We start from the raw sequence: 8,377 nt of genomic DNA on the forward strand, positions 1-8,377 counted from the left end.
TAAAGAAACTGGAAAGGAAAAAATTGTAGAAACTGTGATAAATCTTCTAAAAAACTCATCAATCTCATCAAACATTGGCAATCAATGATTACAAGATTTCTTGAGTTTTCATACCATGAATCAACTCCTCTAAGCCACTAGAGTGCTTGCGGTAGCAGAATCACTGTGCAAAAGTAATCATGCAGAAGTTAGAAAGCATAAGCCTAAACCTGGAGAAAGCCTGGAGAAAGCTTGGAGAAAGCTTCTTCTCTTGTAGTAGCGAGCGATCGGCTCCGGAAGGATGAGCCTGGAGAAAGCTTCTTCTCTTGTAGTAGCGAGCGAGTCGATGGACCCTGCTCTCCACAAGGATGAGCCTGAACTTGAAAGTCTTTGGCCGCGGAGGCGATCGGCTCCGGAAGGCGACGCGGTGCGGAGGGCTCCGGAAGGCGACGCGGTGCGGAGGGAAGAAGGCGGTGCGGAGGACGAATAGACGAAGGAGAGAAGGGTATAGGGTTAGGAAGGGTAATTTAGTCTTTTAAGTTAGAGATTCTGTTTTTGTATTTTGTATTACCAAACATGAGACAGATACAATTTATATTCTGTCACTGTCTCTACTGTCTTCTGTATTTTTGTATTTCTGTCACTGTCTCTCGTGTCCCTCGTTTCCAAACGCAGCCTAAAGGATTGACTCTCCGCATTAGAGGCGTCGCAACAGAATTACGATCGGCTTGCGCGGCAAATGACGACCTTCATGGATGCCATGGGCCCGACGCCACCCATGTCATGTTACGATCAGCTGCGACGTGCGGACGCTGATGCAGACACTCAGGACCCTAATGCTCCTAATCAGTAACTGCCTGCGAGGTATGTTAACATTTCTATAACTTGTAAATATGCATTTTCCAAATACCTTATTATAATTAAGTTATTACTAACTTATCTTATTGTCTTTTTTGTAGGATCTTCTATTTTGGCTCAGTTAGTTTAGATATTTTTCTGATCAATTATTGTATTTAGACATTTGATACAGTATCAGTGTATCCAGATATTTGTATTTAAGTTATTGTATCCAGAATTGGAGTGTATTCAGATATTTTGACATGTGTTTTGTATTCAGATACAATTTAGTGTTATGTTTATGTATTTTAGCTTATGTTTTTGTATTTATATTGGATTGGATTGGATTTATTGATATGTAAATAGGGAATTCAGAAAAATAAAAAGATTTATTAAAAAAAATTAAATTATTAGTGACGGAATTTATTATTCCGTCGCTAAGTTTGTGATTTTTTTTAAACCTTTAGCGACGGAATATTAAAATTTCGTCGCTAAGTCATTTTTTTATTTTTTATTTTTTAAACTTTAGCGACGGATATTTTTTATTCCGTCGTTAATTAGCGATGAAATTTTAATATTCTGTCGCTATTGGCCATTATAAATCATGTGCCCTGACAGGGTATTAGCGACGGACATATTTTTCCGTCGCTAAATAGCTACGGACGTTTAATATTCTGTCGCTAATATTTACAACGGAAAAAAAATCCGTCGCTATTTATTAGCGACTGATATATTTATTCCGTCGTAAATTTTAGTGAAGGAATAAATAAATCCGTCACTAAATAGCGATGGAGAAATAAATCCGTCGCTAAGTTGACGTCAACGACCGAAATAATTGCGTTGGGAATAATCCGTCGCTAATCGGTCGTTAAATTGCATTAACGATTTAAAGACCGATTAGCGACGGAATATGTCCGTCACTAATCCGTTAATTTTTTGTAGTGAACCGTCTAAAGCTAAGTATCCGAGAATCTATTTTCCTACTATTAAATTTTTTAATGTTCCTCTGTCCACTATCTGCAAACCTCATGTTTTCATCTTCATTCCGTACACAATATTTTTTTTTATCATCCTCTGTCCACTATCTGCAAACCTCATGTTTTCATCTTCATTCCGTTCACAATATTTTTTTTTATCATCCTATTCATAATATTGGAGTCATTGACTGTTTTCAACTTAGTGAGGAGGCTTACAACTTCAATTATTTGGAGGATAAAAGGGTACGGGCTTGATAATCCGATGACAAGTCGACTCCTCTCTCGAGTTCGGTGCCTCGTCCTCAAGAGCACTCCTTTATAGCCGTTGGTTATTGAAATTCTAATTGCCTCCACCGCAACCGCTACACAAAGGCTGCATCCTATTAGTGTATATATGGAAATAGATTATGATTGTAATCAATTATAATTAATTAAGGACCTCTTCCTTAATTAATATATATTAATGTGTATAAATGAAGAAATTCATATGTAATAAAATATACTGAAAATGATATTCCTCCTATTCTCTCTAAATTTCAGTACGAGCAAGTTCTCCTAGCCTTGCCTGAAGCTTGAAAACGTCTTCGTCCACCTATTGGAAGTTGGTTGATAGGTGTTGTTAACATCGCTCCCTCCGACATCATGACGTCGCCCTTGCATACTCTTTTGCGCTGCCTAACCACTATATTGCCTCTTCTGCAATTGAAGATAGAGCCCTTAATTTAGGTTAGACATGTCGGGTGCAGTTGAAGATAGAGTCGTTAATTTAGGTTGGGTATGTCGGGATGGTCTACTCTGTCAAACAATTTAGGTGGATTGGATTAAAATTTTATCAACTCATTTTAAGATGGGTTAAAGTAGATCAACCTGCCTAGACCCTTGACCTACGTGGGTTGTCCTGTGGTAGTTTAGATTGGTTCGTAGGTTGATAAAATTTATTTATTTTTTTAAAATTTAAAATTAAAGCAAAAAACTCAATGAACTAGTGATCTTTACTCGTCTAAATTGCAATTCAAATTTAAAATTTTCAACTTGATCAGTCTAAACTGTAATCCAAATTTAAAATTTTTAAATATTTTTTTATTTTTTGAGAGGTTCGTGGATTGACCGGCCTAACTCGCAATCTGCCTTGGGTTAAAGATTTTTCAATCTACCAAATTGGTGGGTCGCTCCCCATGCAACTTGACCTCACATGAGCTTTTACCTTGGCGCTTTCTCCAATTGAGGATCCAACACATATTCCATTTGATCCCCCTTTTCAAACTCTCCTCTACCTTCTCGTAGTACTAACCGTGCAAGTCAAACCTCTGTTCTTCTTCGTGATTTTCATGCTGCTCTGTTATTCTCTCTTTACGAGCCTTGTACTTTTCACGAGGCCAACTCTAACGCCTTATGACAGCAAGCAGTGATGGAAGAATTACGGGCGCTTACCAAACTAAATACTTAGTACTTGGTTGATTTACCTTCCAATAAATCTATTGTTGGTTGCAAATGTGTCTTTAAAATCAAGACTGAGCCGATGGTTCGACTGAACGATATAAAGCTAGACTTATTGCTAAGGATTATATTCAAGAAATGACATTGATTATGAGGAGACATTGACCGATGTTGACCGCTTGACTTTAGTACGTAGCCTTATTGCAGTGGATACTAGTAAAAGTTGTTTATTATTTCAAATGGATGTCAAAAATATATTTCTCAATCGTGATATAACATAGGAAGTATATATGCAACCTTTACTTAGCTATGAACATCCTCCTAATAAGGTTTGCAAACTTCGCAAAATACTATATGGTCTTAAACATGCTCCTCGAGCATGGTTTGCCTAATTTAGTTCTACTATTGGACACCTTGGCTTCCCGTCTAGCTCTTATGATTATGCCTTATTCTTATGCAAATAGATCAAGGGAGTACTCTACTTTTACTATATATGGATGGCATGATAATCACTAGCGATGACACAAATGGCATCCATGTTCTCAAATCCTTTCTTCATCAGCAATTCTAAAAGAAAGGTCTTGAAAACTTAAGTTATTTTTTGGGTATTGAAGTGTCATTTGATGCATCAGGTTATTACTTGTCATAAGCAAAGTACGCCATAGATTTCATATCTCAGGCTAGCATCACTGACACAATAATTGCTAGTACACCATTTGACTTCACTGATCATTTGTCCACTACTGATGGTACTCCTCTCAGTGATGATATGCTTTATAGGCAACTAGTTGAAAGTCTTATATATCTCACCGTCTCTTGATCAGATATTGCCTATGTCATTCATATTGTTAGTCAGTCAACATTACTTTGTGTATTATGATACATTTGAGAAACTTTATTCATCTCCTCTGGAGTTGCGAGCATATTCTAAGCTAATTGGGTTGGAGACCCAACTGATCACCTATCCACCATTAGATATTGTTTTTTCCTAGGTACATCTCTCATTTCATGTCATATCAAGAAATAAATTGTTGTGTCCTGCTCCAGTACTCACGTAGAATATCGAGCCTTTGCAGATACTATCTATGAACTTCTATGGCTACGGTGATTATTTCAAAATGAAAAATGGTATGCAGCATGAAAAAATACAAATTAATATGACACACTCAATTGCATAATTATGAACTTTACTATATGGATATGGGACTCATTACATACAATGTATCATGTTGGTTTCATATTATATTTTTTCATACTATATATCATTGTTCTTTTATGGGTGCCTCTTTGTCTTCCGTTTCCGTTGTCCCGCTCTTCTTTGATAATAACAACGCCATGTAGATTGTCCACAATTATGTCTTCCATGAACACACAAAATATGTGAAGATTGATTGTCATTTGTTAGGACATCATGCCGCTCATGGTACTCTACAGTGGATTAATCTCATATTATCACAAGCTTAGATCAGATATTTTCACCAAATCTCATCAACCTCTACAATTTTAAGCTCTTATCTACAACCTCAAGTTGTCCAATGATTTTCCATCTTGAAATTGACGGAAAATTAGTGTCTATATGAGAATAGATTATAATTATAATCAATCATAATTAATTAAGGATCTCCGTTCACATTCTTTCAGGAAGATCAAGGACACCTCCGATGGAGGAAAAACGGTGAGCCTCCGAAACTATTCCGGTGATACAGATTATCAATTCTCGATCCGATCGAAATATAGCGGAAGCGATTATATAATTTCACAAATTATTAATCAACACATGAATATAAATCAATGAAGAATTTAAATTTACAAAAAGAAAGTGTTTTATAGAAAACTAACCTCTTTGTAGTTTTCCTCTTTCGTAAATTCTGGGTGCGTAGAAACCACAGCCTTCCAGTGCGATCCTTCTATTGACGGTAGTGTGTGGGCACTCCAAAATACAAATCTCAGAAATCAATTATTTTTTTCACTTTTTCTCTCTCTCTCTTTCTTGTCTCCAACTCATGAAAACATATATAGGGAGAGAGTGGCTATGGAAAACAAGGGAAGATCCTTTATTAAAAGAAAGATCAATCAAAGATTTTTCTTCTTCCTTTTTCGTTTTGTTTTACCGATTTATTTCAAGAATTTCCAAAATTCTTTTTCCTTTTAATTGGTTTTTCACGGTAAAATCAAAAGACCTTTCATAATATTTAATATATTCCAAATATATTAAAGATATTATTAATATCCTTTTGGATTTTATAATATTTAATATATTCCAAATATATTAAAGATATTATTAATATCCTTTTGGATATTACCATAATAATTCACAAATTATAATTATCACATAATTATAATTTTAATTAAATCTCATATTTAATTTATCTCCAAGCCGTTGGAATTATGGAAACAAATTTCCATTTTCATATTTGATTTCTAAATTGCATTTTTAGCCCGTCATTGATAAAGAAGGCGTACTGGGGACCATGGACCTATAATAAGAAGCTTCAATAAATTGGATAAATAATTAAACTCTTTAATTAATTTATTCAATTTATTAATTCCATTATTACTCCACTAAAAATATGGAATTGCACTCTTCTTTATTATAGAATATCTTACTCTATGAAAAGAGTCGTCCATTGATATAATCATTACATACGGATTAATCCTCCATAGATAATTCATAATTGGAGCTAGGAAATTTTCCGTTTACCTCTCCAATTATTTTTAAACCTCATTTACCATTAATCCACTAGTGAGTGGTTCAATTTATAATTCCATTATAAATCGATTGGGCCCAACACTCAGTTCCAGAATTAACAAATGAGGGAATTATCTTTCTGCTTCCCGCAAGAAGGAATGGATTCCATATCTGTAAATTTATATTCCCAGCCATTCATTTCAAATGTAAATCTAAAATGCAAGTGTTGAGAATGCGTAATTGCAAACTTTAAACAAGCAAATTAAGAATTACATAGAAATAAATAGGAGTTTATAATTACTTAAGGATTAAGATCTATCCATATATGATCATCTTTATGATTTAATTTGAATTTCATAGTATAACGGAATTTATTATGAAATTTCTAATTAAATCGGTCCAAGTCTTACATAATCTCATTATATATAAATGCCCCCAGCTAGATGTCTCCACATCGACGGTCCGGATAAGACAGTCACATTCAAAATGTTCATGGGCCGCATTAGTGATGTTTTAATTAAAGATCCCATACTTTAATTAATTTCATCACAGACTTAATTTAAGTTTATTATCCATAATTTAATCCTCTTGTATATATAACTCTTATATATACTAAATTATGGTTACATCCAATAAACTAAGGATTTTGCTATGATATTCAAAACAAAATATGTTCAATGATAAATGTCGCTTTTATTAAAAAAAACATAATCCAATTACAATGCTTTGAGGGCACTATTCCCAACAATCTCCCACTTGCCCTAAAGCATGTGGGACATGTCTCTAAGTCCAAGATTTAACATATGCCCCTCAAACACTTTTGCAGGCAGCGTCTTGGTGAATGGATCAGCGAGGTTGTCAGCAGACGCAATCTTGAGAATTGAAGCGTCACCTCTCTGTACTATCTCTCGAATCAAGTGATACTTCCTTTCTATATGCTTCGATCTTTTGTGACTACGAGGTTCCTTTGAATTAGCCACTGCCCCACTATTGTCACACCATAGAGTGAGTGGTTTATCCATATTTGGAACAACTTCCAATTCAGTTAGGAACTTCTTAAGCCATACAGCCTCTTTAGCAGCTTCGGAAGCAGCTATGTATTCGGCCTCCATGGTCGAATCGGCTGTGCTAGATTGCTTGATGCTTCTCCAGACTATGGCACCGCCTCCAAGAGTAAACACTGATCCAGATGTCGATTTTCGAGTATCTCTATCTGATTGAAAATCTGAATCAGTGTATCCGTCTATTTTAAGATCTCCACCCGAATAGACAAGCATATAATCTCTCGTTCTCCGAAGATACTTGAGAATGTTCTTTACCGCTATCCAATGATCCATACCCGGATTTGACTGAAAACGGCTGACTATTCCCACTGCATAACAAATGTCCGGCCTAGTGCACAACATTGCGTACATAAGGCTGCCTACTGCAGAGGCATAGGGAATGCGTCTCATATCCTCAACCTCTTGTGGTGTCTTTGGACACTGTTCCTTGGAGAGGATGACTCCATGTCGGGTTGGTAGGTAACCCTTCTTGGAATCTTGCATTCTATAACGCAATAGCATCTTATCGATATAAGTAGCTTGAGACAATGCCAATAATTTATTCTTGCGATCTCGAACGATTCGAATTCCAAGAATAGAATTTGCTTCTCCCAAATCTTTCATTTGGAATTGCTTGGCTAGCCAACCCTTTATAGTAGATAATTTTTCCACATCATTCCCAATGAGTAGAATATCATCTACGTAAAGCACTATGAATACCACTTTTCCATCCTTGATGTGCTTGTAGACACAAGGCTCCTCAACATTTTGCTCAAAGCCATAAGATTTGATTGTTTCATCAAATCTATGATTCCACGATCTAGACGCTTGCTTTAGTCCATAAATGGATCTAAGCAATTTGCAAACCTTTTGCTCTTGGCCTTCCACTATAAAACCCTCTGGTTGCTGCATGTAGATTTCTTCATCTAGATAGCCATTCAAAAAAGCCGTCTTGACATCCATCTGCCATATCTCATAGTCAAAATGAGCAGCAATTGAAAGTAAGGTGCGGATAGATTTAAGCATGACTACAGGCGAGAAAGTCTCCTCATAGTCGACTCCCTCCTTTTGGGTATAACCCTTTGCCACTAGTCTTGCTTTGAAAGCCTCCACTTTCCCATCTACACCTCTCTTTCTCTTATAGATCCATTTACACCCAATAGGTCTAACCTCTTGAGGTGGATCTACAAGAATCCAGACAGAATTGAAATACATTGACTCCATTTCTTGTTTCATAGCTTCAAGCCACCTTTCTTTATCGGAATCTGTCATTGCATTTTGAAATGACAATGGATCATCTTCCACCCCATCGGTGACGACAACATTTGCCTCTTCGTCTTGACGATAGCGGAGAGGTGGTCTTACTACTCTCCCACTACGTTGAGGTGGCATAATATCTTGGCTTTGTTCAGTGG

Source organism: Curcuma longa, chromosome 21 (genome assembly GCF_044706935.1).
Source record: "Curcuma longa cultivar G26 ecotype Majalengka, Jawa Barat chromosome 21, ITB_CL_G26_1.1, whole genome shotgun sequence".
Taxonomy (NCBI): domain Eukaryota; kingdom Viridiplantae; phylum Streptophyta; class Magnoliopsida; order Zingiberales; family Zingiberaceae; genus Curcuma; species Curcuma longa.